Source organism: Python bivittatus, unplaced genomic scaffold, assembly GCF_059951505.1.
Source record: "Python bivittatus isolate LINGU-HERP-01145 unplaced genomic scaffold, Pbiv_v1 ctg000020_np1212, whole genome shotgun sequence".
In the NCBI taxonomy this organism is placed as follows: Eukaryota; Metazoa; Chordata; class Lepidosauria; order Squamata; family Pythonidae; genus Python; species Python bivittatus.
In genome coordinates, this window is record NW_028277030.1 from 1,301,656 (window position 1) to 1,317,230 (window position 15,575).

Sequence of the window (15,575 nt, forward strand, 5' to 3'; positions counted from 1 at the left end):
ACCAGAGATCATCCAAAAACACGACCAATGCCATTTCTATTTCATGTCCAAACCTGAATCCTGACTGAAAGGGGTCCAGATAAAAAACTGCTTCATCCAGGGTCTGCTGAAGCTGTTGCACAACCAGTTTCTCCACAACCATCCCTAAAAAAGGGATCTTGGATACTGGACAGAAATTGAATCTGCGCATTGTGCATTGGTCCGTATTACCATATTGTGTAAAGATCCTGTCCTGTACTGGTTAGATTTTTCCAGTCCATAACTTGGAATAATATTTTTACAAGCAGAATTTCTGGAATGGAAGGCTAAGAAGATAATTATTTTTTCCTGATTTGCCATCACAAACATGTCAGAAGTATAAGTTGCTAAAAAGGGCCCATGTAATTGCAAGGCAGAAGGGGATAAGTTTCTTTTCTTTTCTTTTCTTTTCTTTTCTGTTCTGTTCTGTTCTGTTCTGTTCTTTTCTTTTTTCTTTTCACTTTTCTCTTCTCTTTTTCTTTTTCTTTTTCAAGCAATTTTTTGCTTATCCCACCTTCAAGATAGGAAAGGAGAGTTTCTCTCCTGCACTTTCAGAATTTCCCTTCTGGAAGTCCATGTAGACTTAGTTTTTGTTTTATTCCCGTTTTCTCTTTTCATGTTATTGCTTTTCTATTGTTTTTCCATTTATTTTTAAATCTTTTATTGTTTTTGTTGTTTAGTTGAGCCTTTTTAGTTTTTTTTTTTAATTTCTTCCTCTAGTTGGAGTTTTCACTTCATTATTTTTTATTTTGTCTCACATAAAAAAGGTCTTTTTTTTCCTTAGTCAAGAAAAAACCCTATTGATTCTTTCTATAAATTTTACATCCATGTCTGTAGTGGTTTTTTTTGCAATGACAAAAGCAGATTTTTATTATATTTGTAATTTAAAACCTGCCTTTTTTAAAACAAACTCATACTGTACAGTATTGCCCAAATGAGAAGAATTTTTGTATAATAAATTCTCAAAATTTGTTATAGAATAAAAAAAGTGATTCATAAAAATATTTTTAATATTAGTAATTAGATGTTTAAATAATAGGCATGCATGTATCAAGTGTAATGGTCCCACCAAACACCATTACACAGATGTTTTGCTTATCTTTTTAATTCAAAGGTGGGTCGGATAATTATAGCTGGCAGTTTTGATCTAGTTATGGACCACCTGCTTGATAACAGAATTGTTTCAAGTAAGTTATGTTTAGAAAGTGTTACAAACCTACTTATTGGTACTTAACTTGGTAGTATTTGAATGTGTCCTTATTAAAAGTTTTAAATTTTAAAAAGCAAGATTTTAAGGAATGTTTTGCTGTAAATAAATGTTCTGTTGCCATGATCAGATCATTCTCTGGTTGCTTTTTGGCTTGCTAGGGTCGCTTTACCACCCAAGGTGGTAGGGCCTGTTAGATCAGCCCATGCTCAGGTGTCTGATGGATTCAGACGGGTTCCAAAGGGCACTTGGGGTTTTCTTTGAGGATCTGGTGGGCAGTTTGGCTGAGGCCCTAGTCACCACTCGGAATCAGTTGGGTGGCTGAGGCCCTGGACCAGATTGCCCCTATGTACTCTCTCTCTCTGTGCCAATCCTGGGCTATACTCCAAAAGGATACCTGGAGCACCAATGGAGGATGACGAAGAGTGAGTTCATCCAAACATGAGTAACAGCCCATGTTGGAGGGTGGGTCAGCATAGGAACCGATACAGACAGACACACATCCAGCACTTAAACAAATGAGGGATTTCATTCTGGACACTATGATACCTATGCTAATAAAGTGGTGTGGTCTAATAATATATGCAAGTTAAAATATTATTTACAAAACCAGTATGTACAGAATAGTATAAGAAATATGATATAAGAAACCAGGTGATGCCCTCTCCAGCAGCATGTCCTGCAGCATCTTCAAGGACTATAAAAAGAGCAAGGAAAAGCAGAGAAAAAGAGAGTTGTTCACTAGAGAAAAACCTAAGAAACAGGAAGAGCCTGTAGAAAAAGAGGAGAAATCTAGGAAGACCGAAAGTAGCAAGCAAAGCAAAGAAAGGCATAATGTAGCCTCTGAAAGGCTCCAAGGGTTTCCTCTGAATGACAGCACACAGTCACTGTTGGAGGTGTGAACCCAGTGGTATTGATTGTTCAGCAAATCATGATTTGCTGACCACAAGGGGAAGTAGGGTGTAGACAGGGAATTAAGGAGTTAGTCTATTGTGATTGTCTATCACTCCACTTGCTCTTTGTCTAAGAGACTGCTGAGCTATCGCCACTTCCTTCTGCCTTTCTTGCCACATACAGAGTATGTTTGTTCTCCTCCTTGTAGGATGAACCTTTGCCTAACTTTGTAATGTACTGTATGTCCTGTAGATAAATCTAAATACTTCTATTTCTATTCTAAAACCTGCTTCAAAAATCATTGCTTATCTCCGATTCCTACTCCCAGAAACACTCACATGCACACGCAGAACACTTGAACTTCCTAAAGGCACCACGTTATCATTACATACAGCCAAATTACAGAAACATAGAATGTGAGGGCCTTATACATCTTCTGATCCAACTGTCTAATTAATACAGAAATCCACTACTAACTCTGACTGGTGCCATCCATCCTCCATTTGGACGTTTCTAGCAATGGGAATCTTCTACTGTTATAGGCAGACTGTTTCCCTGCTTAACAACACTTCTCAACAGGAAAACCCTCTTAAGCCTCTTACTTCAACCTGAATCTCCTTTTTTTAAATGTCAAACAATTTGTCCTTGACCTGCTTTGGTCTCAAGAGAAGACAGATGACAGTACTTTTAGATATTTGTAGATTGCAATCAAATGCTCTTCAGTATCCTGTGTTGCAAGCTGAACATACTGAGCTCCTTTAGCTGTTCCCTGCAGGGCTTCATTTCTAGACCCCTTATCTATTCATTAGCTTTCTTCTGAACTCAGTCCTAACAGTATTTTAAAACTGGAAGCATTAAATCTGACATTAAACTGCCCCACTGTGAGCTGGGGATAAGAGTCCTATGTTCTAATCTTAACAATTCTAGGAAGTACAAATTAAGTCTGTTTGCTCTGAACTATGAAGTGACCAAATTCCTCAAGCATTCTCATTTGGAATTAAAAGTGATAGAAAACACTTGTATGTAAGATTTTGAACATCTGCTACCATTTCATCAGGCTAGAAAATCTTGGGATAGACTGATATGGAATAAGGTATTCTTCATATATGCTTAGAAGATCATCTAGCAGCTGTATCCATGATATGGTAACATCTATATCTCTATAATGCATTATTCAGTTTTCTCAAACTTCACTTCATAAAACTACTTTAAAACGTTGACTGGATTTGACTGAAGGGTACAACTTGCCAGTCCATTTCCAAGCCAAATTGTAAATACTGGTGCTTCCCATTAAATATCTTTGCAGCCTGGAACTTGGGCACCTGAAAATCCCCTATTTCCACAGTAGTCTTCCCACATTAAGATCATCTATTAACATGATTCTGCAGCTGCCCCCTTCATCTTCTGAACTGGAGAAAGGCACTTCTCACTTTTGGTAACCTACATGTAGACAGCTCTTCCTAGACATATTCACACGCACTACGATGGGAATATCAGTATCAGCATTTCAGAATTAGAGTTTTTAAAAATATTGTTTGAACTAATGCAAACTCTAATGCTTGTCTAAAAAACTGGTGGTTTTGCTTTGATTATTTTTATATTTCTGTAAGCAGCCCTGGGAGTGGCAACACTGAAAGACAAGAATAAATATAACCCTAAAGATTAAGAGAAAGTTAGAACCTTGTATGAACCAAGAGAAGACATCCTTCAATACATGGCTTTTTCCTTTGATAAATTGTCAGTTCTTCTGTCCTTTTAAACATTCCATGGATTTTAAAGAGGTGCACTGCTGTAAAAATCTATATGAAGGATAGCCAAGAGATTAGGTTCCATTGCATATGGACATTTATTGGAGATGGACATGCAATACAATGCTAGAAACTGACAGGCTGGCATTCTCCATTAGTCATATCACAGAGTCAAGCATGAGTGTCACATTACAATTTAACATCACACAAAGCTTCCTTGAAAGATATTTTGACTTTGATTTCTGCTGTTTTGCCTTAACATGCATTCATTTTATGGACTTATCCTTCCAGATCACCAGAAATACATACTCTGAATGAAAAGATTATTGTAAAGAACATTAAAAGTCTTGCTTACTACCCCAAGAACATCTTGTACTTCTATCAGCTTTTTAGCATGAGATATGGTGCAGGGCTTTTTTGTGGAACAAAAAAAAAAAGTTTTTTCATGAAGTTTAAAAAAATCTATACTAATACTAAATAGTAAATACAATCATATTAATACTAATATTAAACATAATCTTATTGCTCAAGACTTCCTGCCACTTCCAGGCTTTGATGATATGCAGAGTTCTAGGGATGTGGTTGGAATTTTCTCCCATGCAGAACCCCCCAGCCCTGTACTCCCAAAACTTCTGGCTCTTCTCCAGCCAAGTATGAGGATAAGACAAGATAAGGAGGTGCTAATACCCCTTTCAGATGTGTAATGGATAAAACCAAATAATTGAGGGCTAGAGCTATTATTGGATTTCAGGCATCACTTGCTATAGAACATCTGGTTTTATTTGTTTCTATTCTTCCTGATTTCATTATGGCATGAAATATAGTAAGCTGTAAATTACACAAGAGATACATTAGAATGAATTCCAACTTTCCCAAATAACAACTCAGAGAAATATAATGCCCTTGCTTTTCTAGTAGTTCTGGCTTAAGTCAGAGAAAACATCAGCATTTTACATTGCAGTATTAACCCCCATATTAAATTTAAAGATAACATTCCAAAATATTCAAAAACTACCAATGAGGTCTTCTGGGAACTTCATTAGTTCTTGTAAAGCTAGTGGCTTTAAAAACAAGGTAATCAACTGGCTGAGGAATATCTAGATTTCTGCCTGCCATCAGTTTTTTTAAAGAAAAATTAATTTTGTTCATAAACATGAACAATAATTAATTTCTCAAAGAATATCAGGAATTACTCTGGCATGGACAGCTAACTGTTATTTTATTCCTGCCTAGGCCAGATACACCAAAGTTGTAAACATATACATTTCTACATCCCAGTCACCTGGATCCCATCAACTCACTCATCAACTCTTTTGATAAGAAGATTGCAAGATCATGTTTCTAGCCAGATGTTTCCTGGTGGCCAACAATTAGAACATGAAAGAAACAGTTTGCTCATTGACTTAAAAAAAAAAGTAATTTTCCCTTAAATTAGGGGATTGGTAAAATGGTGATGAAAAAGAAGGTCAAGAGGGTTACTAGAATGCTTGGGAATTTTTAAAATTATAACTATATCAGTAAGAACTCAGCAACTTCTGGCATCATGAAAGGTGCCACAAAATCAAAGAGAATATCAGTGTAATTAACAAGCAGGATCAAAGACTTCCTTCAAAAAAAAAAAAGAGTGTTGTCCAAATGAGAAGAAAAAGGAACAGGATTTAGACAAAAAACAAAAGCAAATAAAGGAGGCAAACAAGAGACTGAGAAGTATGCAGCTAGAAAGTAAATGAATTACAATAATATATTTCAATATAATCAAAATAGAAAGTAGTCAGAAAGTACCCAGGAAAACGATAGGGATTTAACTTCAACTGTTGGTTCTTCTTATAAGAAGCATATATAATAATCTGACCTTGAATAAATGCTGTAGCAGAATTCCAGACAAAAGACAGTGATTTAACCTAATCCTGAGTAAAAACAAAACAAAACAAAAAACAAAACTGCTATCTCCTGTTCCATCTGTTTAATAAAAGTTTCAGATATCACAATAAATGTCTGAGCCTACAGACAGCTTTTTCAATATTTAGCTGATCACCTTCTGACAAAACCAATCTTTCATGTATTGAAGCTTCCATAAAGAACTGGCTGGCTTTCCTCTGCTTTTTCTGGAATTGTAATCACATGTAAATTGGCTCAAGGAGAGTGAGATTTCAAGGAAGTTATTTTATCCTGAGGAAGAACATTAGTAATCACAGACTTTGCATAATCTTCAACTCAGCTGCATACTTATAAGATCAACAGTGTCTTGAATAACATTTATATCCGCTCTCATTTCCATAAGAACAGCAAACAAGGTAGCAACCAACACAAGTCATTTTAACGGGGAAAGATGTTGGCCAGACAAACAAACAAACAAACAAACAATAAACCCACTTCAATTATACAAACAGAAAATAATCACCTGTTTCTGGTTTGATACTAGCAATTAAAGTGACTATTAAATGGTTATTAATGTATAACTACTGCAGGGGGGCTGAAGAATGATGATTATCTGTCCAACTACAGTGCCATCCTGACCGGAAGCCAAGATTCTGTATATTTTAATTAACAGTTTGTTTTTTTTAAAGCTACTTAAGACTGTAGAGTTACCATTCTTTACCATCACCTGATGAAGTAAATCATTTTACATTGCATTAGAATGCCACAATTATCACAACACCAGTTTTACTTAGCTTAATAAATTTATTATTACAACTACATCTACTGTAAGAAATGAAGAAATTCCTGGTTCTGAGGATTGTTTTTTGTATGTTCTCTTTTATTAGGGATATATTGTTTTTTCACAAATATTTTTCTGCCATTTATTTATTGGGGAAAGTTTTACTATTTTGGGTTTCCCTGGTTATATTTATGCTGTGATACACAAGAAGAATGCCATCTTTCTCCTATTATTTTTTATTCTGCCTTTATTGCTTCTTGCCTGCATAATCAGAATTTCTGAAAATATTAATGGAATTACAGTGGGTGGAGCAAGCATCAGATTCTATTATATTCATATAATGTGTTCTGTCAGTTTATTTCAATCATTTCTCAGTTTGTACGGAGAAATTATATTCAAAAAGAGATGATTTACAACAGTCCAAGGGGAGAAAACACAATACCTTGAGAGGCAATAATTTGCTCTAACATAGTGGTGATAGATGGGCATTTGCAACCCCTTTGATCTCAGGGCACTGGTCTGATAGAAAGAAGTGGGCATAATATGCCTCTATTTGACCGGGTCTATTCATTACAAGAGGAATTATAAAGTCAGAATGTAGAACCCTACAGGAAAGGCAACGAGACACGCATGGATAGAGACCCAGTTTCTCGACCTGATCTGTCTGGATGTCACTATATAGGGCAAATGTTTAAGTTTCAGCTTTCGCCTTATTGAGCCCCACTGCTAACAAAAATTGTTTTGAAAACCCGCACTGACATACAACCCTCTGGAAATGGACCTTCCAAGTTGACCTGAAGTTATCCAAAAGAATCAGAATAGCTAGTGTACAGAGCAAAATTTAGTTTGAGCCAACATTTGTTTTGAAGCTCCTGGACTTGCTTGATGTTTTATGGATACATTTATGTATTCTCATATCATTAATACATCAGTTTGGTATTCTGTGATCCTTGTTTTCAATTCCCTGCCAGCTCTTTCAAAAGTATTACTTACTCCTAAGATTTATTAGTGCTATTTCATAAGAAAGGTATTCTATAAATGTAAATGTTACATTTCTTTCAATACCATTTGATACAATTTGAATGTTATTTTGCCATTTTGCACTGATCTATGTCACATATTACAATTACAACAAATACTATTTTCATCATAGTCACCATTTTTTATTTTTATATGGCTAATATTTTCCACTTAATATCAACAATTTATTCAACATGCACATAATTTTTCATGCTTGTATCACAATGAGAACAACGCTATTGACTATCTGTCCCATAATTATATATGTTCATTTTTATATTTTAGAGCTAGAATCCAAGGAACCAAATGTAACTAGCAAGAAACACTTGAACATCTGTATCCCACATGTTTGTATCAAAGGGACATCTTTTCCAAAGCTGCATTTCTTACAGTACATGGGATTTTTCTTTAAAAATATGAAAAGTTGTCGTAAAATAAATGACAAAAAACATTCAGCTGTACAAATGTCACATTGCTCCATTCATACTTGATCTATTTGCTTGTAAGGATACTGTTTATTACTTGTTGATACATGGATTTTTAAAGTTTTGGAAGTTTCTGGACATTCATCCAGGATTGATTCCCCTGAAAAAATATTCTACATGAAATCAGCTAAATCTGCATTGTTCACATATTTCATATAGTTCCCTACAGCATTTCAGCTATAAATGTGCAGCCATACAGCTGAAACTGCACCTTTTCTAAAATAAATAAATTTTGGAGAGATTCGGAAGCATTTTATGATCAGAAGGAGTTTGGTAGCACCTTTTCCAACTAATACATTTTATTGAAAGGCATAAGCTTTTGGGAGCTACAGCTGACTTCATCAGATACATAAAGTAGCTAAACCTATGAAGAACTGAAATTGGGATGAGGCATGGGGAGTGGAAGGGAAGAGAAAATATGTTGGCTATGGAGATGCAGGTTACACGTGAGGCAGATTTATAAGAACCTTTTATCAACTAACAATTGTATTGTGTTAAAAACCCACTGTGTTTGTTCAGATCTTTTGAGACAGTCTGAAACATTTTCATGCATGCAAGTTCAGCAACCCCTCACTCAATTATGCTGTTAAAATCTCATTTTTCTAAAATGGCCATTTTGGGATTTGCAATAAAGTATTTTGGGGGCTCAAATGCTCTGATACTACTTGGTCTTTGTTTTGAGTCCTGAGGTCAGACTTGTATCCATTAATTGTTTTGACCAAAGTTTGTCCTGTTGTCCTACATGGAATCCAGAGGGGCATTGATGATGACATTTGTTTATTTATTTATCAATCAAATTTATATGGCCACCCATCTCACACAAAGTGATTCTGGGCAGTGTACAATAAAACCAACAATTAAAATATTTGACAGAGACCAATTAAAACAATTAAAACAATTAAGCATAAATAAAAACAAGATTGCAAGAGGGAATGCATCAGAATATTACATTGATGCAGCAGCACATGGACTCCCTGTTGCCAGGGTATCCCCAGGCCTGTTGACAAAAAACATGTTTTAAGGGATTTCCAGAAGATCAGAAGGGTTGGGGCTAGCCTCACCTTGGAGGAATGGATGATGTTCCAAAGGGTGGGTGCCATGGCAGAAAAGGCTCATCTCCTAGGTCCTATCAGATGGAACTCCTTAGCAGATGGAACCCACAACACGCTCTCCTGCTGGACCAGATGGGATGGTAGATATAATCAGGGAGAGGCAGTCCCTCAGGTAACCTGGTCCCATGCCATGTAGGGCTTTAAAGGTCAAAAACAGCACCTTGAATTGGACCCGGAAGCAAACTGGTAAGCAATGCAACTCACGGAGCAGAGGTGTAATGTGTGTCCTAGGGCACGTATAACTGCCCATGCCACTGCATTTTGTACCAGCTGAAGCTTCCAGATACTCTTCTTTTATATATATATATTATATATATATAATTTTATAAAGATATAAAATCATATCTTTATGATTGTGCAAAGAGGCCTCAGAGACAGTCCAACACATAGTGGCAGGGTGTAAGATGCAGGCAGGAACAGCATATACTGAACGGCACAACCAAGTAGCTGACATTGTGTACAGGAACATCTGCACAGTGTATGGGCTAGACCCTCCCAAGTCCAGATGGGAGATTCCACAGAAGGTTGTGGAGAATTAACAGGGCTAAGATCCTGTGGGACTTCCAGATCCAGACAGACAGGCAGGTACTGGCCAATCAACCAGACATCATGGTGGTAGACAAAGACCAGAAGACAGCGGTAGTGATAGATGTAGCAGTGCCAAGTGACAGTAACATCAGGAAGAAGGAGTAAGAGAAGCTGGAGAAGTACCAGGGCCTGAAGGAGGAAATAGAGAGGATGTGGTAAGTAAAGGCCAAAGTGGTCCCAGTGGTGGTAGGAGCACTTGGGGCTGTGACTCCTAAGCTGGGAGAGTGGCTCTAATGGATCCCAGGAACAATATCAGAGCTCTCTGTCCAGAAGAGTTCAGTGCTAGGAACAGCTAAGATACTGTGCAGAACCCTCAAACTCCCAGGCCTCTGGTAGAGGACCCAAGACTGAGGAAGCCACATACCACCCATAGGGGTGAGAGGGGATTTTTTTTTTTAATCTTTATTCAAATTTTAAAAAAGAACAATAAAAAAACTAACAAAAAGTAATATTAAGAAAATAATATAGAAAGAAAGAAAATTTAGAAATAAGTTATGAAAGATTAAAAAGTGTGAAAAACAAAAAATAGAACAAAAGAATCAGAAAGAAAAAAAATTGACTTCCGACCCTCCTCACAATGGATATAAGTAACAGTATACATCCAACTCTTGCTCTGAGGTTAAAACATAACTTCCATTATTTCTATTAATCCATATTATTTCTAATAATCAAATCCATACAACAAAATTTAATTTTTTTCTGTACCTCGCAAAAAGACTAAAAATGGTTTCCAAGTATTATTAAAATTACACAATGTCTTATCTCAAATCAAAGGCATCAATTTCACCACCTCAGCTAACTCCATCAACTTCACCATCCATTCTTCCACCGTAAGTAATGTCTTATCCTTCTACTTCTGTGCATATAAAAGTCTTGTTGCTGTTATCATATATAAGAACAAAATCGCATAGGTTTTTTCCAACTGTCCGTCAAACCTAAAAGAAAAATCTCTGGTTTTGATTGTATGTTACTCTTTAGAATCTTCTGTATACAAATATGTATCTCAGTCCAATTTTTTTTTTTGCATTTTTACAAGTTTATTTATTTATTTATTTAGTAGACTTGTCCCCACCCATCTCCCCACAATGGGGGACTCTGGGCGGTTTACATCAAATTAAAACCATAAATACATAATTAAAAGTTATAAAAAGAGAACCACACTTACACAAATAGAAAAAAGATAAAAAATCCAACAGGGCGATGGAGGCCACACCAGGCCACTAAGGGGCTAGCCAACCCCATTTCTGACAACCTCCCTCCCCGCCCCAGGCCAGATGGCAGAGCCAAGTCTTCAAATCCCTCCGAAAGGCCGGGAGCGAGGGGGCCTGTCTCACCTCTGGGGGCAAGATGTTCCAAAGGGCGGGGGCTACAGCAGAGAAGGCCCGCCTTCTGGACCCCGCTAGTCGGAGTTCTTTTGCCGAGGGGGTCCGGAGCATGCCCTCTCTGTGAGATCGGGTGGGTTGAAATTGTGGGGCCAAGACGGTCCCTCAGTAGCCTGGCCCCATGCCATGTAGGGCTTTAAAGGTGATAACCAACACCTTGAATTGGACCCGGAAGCAAACCGGTACCCAATGGAGCTCACAGAGCAAAGTGTTATATGGGTCCTTCTTCGGACCCCAAAAATTGCTCGCACGGCTGCATTCTGGACCAGCTGAAGCCTCCGGATACTCTTCAAGGTAGAGCGCATTGCAGTAGTCTATCTGGGAGATAACAAGGGCATGAGTGACTGTTCGAAGGGCATCCCAATCCAGGAAGGGGCGTAACTGGTGCACAACCCGGAGCTGTGCAAAAGCCCTCCTGGCCACGGCTGCCACCTGCTCTTCGAGCAGGAGCCGTGAGTCCAGGAGGACTCCCAAATTACGCACTGGGTCTGTCTGGGGCACCAACGATGACAACGTCCCGGATACAGAGGAGCCAAGTCCACCAGAGACGATAAAATGTCCCTTCATGTTGTTCACATTTCCAACATACATTCGAAGTATCTTTATGCATTTTTTTCTGGTGACAAATACCAACAATACATCATTTTATAAAAAGTCTCTTTTACTTTATAACACAATGTAAATTTTAAGCCTTTCTGCCACATATTTTCCCATTGTTCTAACTGTACATTATAACCAATTTTTTTAGCCCATTTTATCACGAACTCTTTAATTTGTTCATCTTCTGTCTCAAATTTCAATAAAAGCTTATACATCTTTGCAAAAACTTGTTCATTATTGGTACACAATTCTACTTCAAACTCAGTCTTACCTTATTCAAAACCATAAACCTTTTAATCCATTTTAAACCTTTCTTGTAGTTGAACATAAGAAAACCATTGACACACATATCCCTCTGCTAACAAGTCCTATCTTGTTTTCAATTTAAATTTTTTTTGAGAAAATTCCAATACATCACCATAGGTTGGCCATTTATTTTTTGTTATAATTTCTCTTCTATAAAAAGCTTCTTGTGGAGACAACCACAAAGGAACTTTTGGAGACAACCTAAATTTATATCTATTCCATATTCTCAATATGGCACAGCTAATAAAATTATTTTTAAAATCTACATTAACTTTATCATACCATAAATAGCTGTGCCATCCAAATCCTAAATCATGTCCCTCTAGTTCCAATAACCTTCTGTTTCTCAAAGTCATCCACTCTTTCATCCAGACCAGACCAAACAACAAGTGTTTGAAAATAAACTTTCAAATTTGGAAGACCTAAACCTCCCCTCTCTTTAGCATCTTGAATTACTTTATATTAATTCTTGGTTTTTTACCTCGCCATGCAAATTTAGATATAACTTTATGCCATTGTTTAAATGGAATATCAGTTGTTGTCACAGGTATTGTTTGAAACAGAAATAACATTCTAGGTAAGACATTCATTTTAATTACTGAAATCCTGCACAACAAAGACAGTTGTAATTTTTCCATCTTGACATATCTTTTTAAATATCATTCCAAGTCTTTTTTTTTTTTTTTTTTATAATGTTTTTTTTATTTTTACAACAAACACAAAACAAACATGAACAAACAAAAACATAAAAAGACATAAAAAAGCATCTTCCATTTTATACCGTGTGTCAACCAGTTAAACTCGTTGGTGCCCCTTTCATAATCTTAAATTCTCATATCATCTATTCAAAAATATACTTGTATACTTATCAATTAACAATTATTAATCATTCATAGCTAATCTATAAAATCATATATTACAAAAAATTTTAACTTTCAATAGGATTAGTAATACATCTCCATCTATCTATTATATGTGTATATATATAATAATTAATATCAAATTTCTATTATAAAATTTCCTAATCTATTACATTACTATATTTTCTCATCTAATCATTAATAAAAACAAATCCCGTGTCATATAAAATTGCTTATCTTCTTACTCTAATTTCAAATCTCAATTTAACTCATCTCTGCACATTCCATAATTTTGAATAACTTCCTCCTGCATAAGTACTTTTTAATTTTTCCAATTCTTAAGAGTTACAATTCTAACCAATATCAGTTACAGTATCAATTACAATTCTAACCAAGTTACAGTTCTAACCAGATTTCACTACATGTTATACAATTTTTAACTATATATCTCAGATTTATACTTTATTCCAGCGCTTGCATAATTTTGAGTTCACCCTTTTCATTCAATGTCCCAAAATATCTGGCTGTTCATTCCTTTTTTCTATATTATTGGATAAGAGAAAGCAATAATAAGTGTCCTTTTGAACATTCTGCTTTTGGAAGCTTCTGTCAGTTCCATCATTGTTGTATTCCCCTGATTTTCTCTTTAAACATCTGCAATAGTTTCTTTCAATATTGTTTTACTTCTTCTTTTTGTACATTCTCTTAGTACGATTTTCCATTATAATCTTGTATAATCTTTTTCTCACCCTCAGTGCCAAGAACAAATCTGTCTCTCTTCATTTATCAGTTGATTAACCCTTTTAATTCTCAGTTTATAGGCCTCACAATAATTCCGTTTAATGTTTCTGATTTCTTGTACTATTTCTTCCTTTTCCAATGATCCAATTTTATGTTTAATTAAGTCCATTTTAGCTTTAATATCTTTTTTTTTTTTTTTGAGAATTTCTGCAGCTCTTCTTCCAATTTTTTATAGTCATCCTCAATAGTTTAAAGATCTTTTTCTGCATTGTGTTTCTCGTATAGTCTATTATCTTGATAAACCTTCATTGAGTCAAAGGATTCTTTATCTTTGTTCTTGCCAAAAATAAGAGAAAATAAGAAGCAAAAGGAGAGAAAAAAAAGAAGGAAAAATAAAAAGAAAAGGAAAAGAAGGAAAAGGCTAAGCCTCTTTAAAAAAAAATCCATCTGGGGGGAATAGAAAGCAAAGCAGAGCTTCTAGCAGAAAAAAGAGCTACTGCCACTAATCAAGGCTCTTGTGACTGGCTCAAACTTTCCATCTTAATGTTTTCAAAGTCGCTTTCAACTCCACTTTCTTGTTTATAGTTACGGATGGCACCTGTATAAACATGCACATCCCACTATCTTTTTAGAAAGCACAGGGTCTTTGAGCGTGCGTCACAATGAAAAAAAAAAGCACTAATTCGCGCCTCTAAATGGCAGTGCAACTTTCTTTCATTTACTTTCTCTTAACTCCACTTTCCCCATTTCAAAGTCAAAAAGATATAAATTTCTTATAACAATAAAAAAATCTTAGTAAAAAAAAAGGCTTAAAATAAAAAGTTATTGAGTATTAAAAAGAGAAAGCCAATCCAGTTAAAAATATATTTTTTTTAAAAGAAAAACATCTTGTCAATTCCACTAAAAAGGGAAAGTTGAAAAGAAAAATTTTCTCCCCCTTCTTTTTTTTAATAGGGTTCAATCTCGCCGCTTAATCCACTTTTCTTCACTTTTAAAAATCTCTTTAAGTTACTTAAGGTGTTCTCTAAGAATAGTTAAATAGTAAAAGTCCATCTCACCCAGTTGACACCCTTCTCTTCCATCTTCCTTTGGAGCTGTCCCGGCTTTCGCAGCCATTTTTGGCTGCCTCTCCTCCACCGGCTTCAAGAGCTTCTCCCCGGATCGATCTGGGACTTGCGGCGTCCCTGAGATCCGCGGGACGCGCCCTTTGCGTTCGCCATCTCTACGGGACGGCTTAGGTCCATCGGGACCGTCCGGGCGAGGAGATATCGGCTGCCATCCTGGGAGCCCAGGATCGCCCGCCGTATCGCCGCGACGCCAGCTCCGCCCTCCTATATCATTCCAAGTCTTAATATACAGTGGTACCTTGGGATACGAACTTAATCCGTTCCGTGACTCTGGGCGTATCCCGAGTTGGTCGCACCCCGAAGCAAATTTTCCCATAAGGTTCAATGTAATTACCGTTAATCCGTTCTGGCGTCCACGGACCACACATCAGGGGCGCGAAAACGGCTGGGCGCAGCGCGGTGCGGCGCGGCGCGAAAACGGCTGGGCGCGGCGCGGCGCGAAAATGGCCGGGCGTGGCACGAAAACAGCTGGGGGCGGCGCGGCGTGGTGCGGCGCGAAAACGGCCAGGCACGGCACAATGCGGCGTGGTGTGAAAACGGCCGGGCGCGGCGCGGCATGAAAATGGCCTGGCACGGCACGGCGCAGCACGGCACGAAAACGGCCGGGCGCGGTGCGGCGCGGCAGAAAAATGGCCGCAGACCACGTGTCAGGGGCGGAAAAATGGCCGCGGACCACGTGTCAGGGCAGAAAAATGATCGTACCCCGAGGCGGAGAATTTTTTGCGGCCGGAGCTGGTCGTAACCCGAAAAGTTCGTTAGTAGAGGCGTTCGTATCCCGAGGTACCACTGTAGTTGTTTTGAAATAACATACAATTACTATTTGTCAGG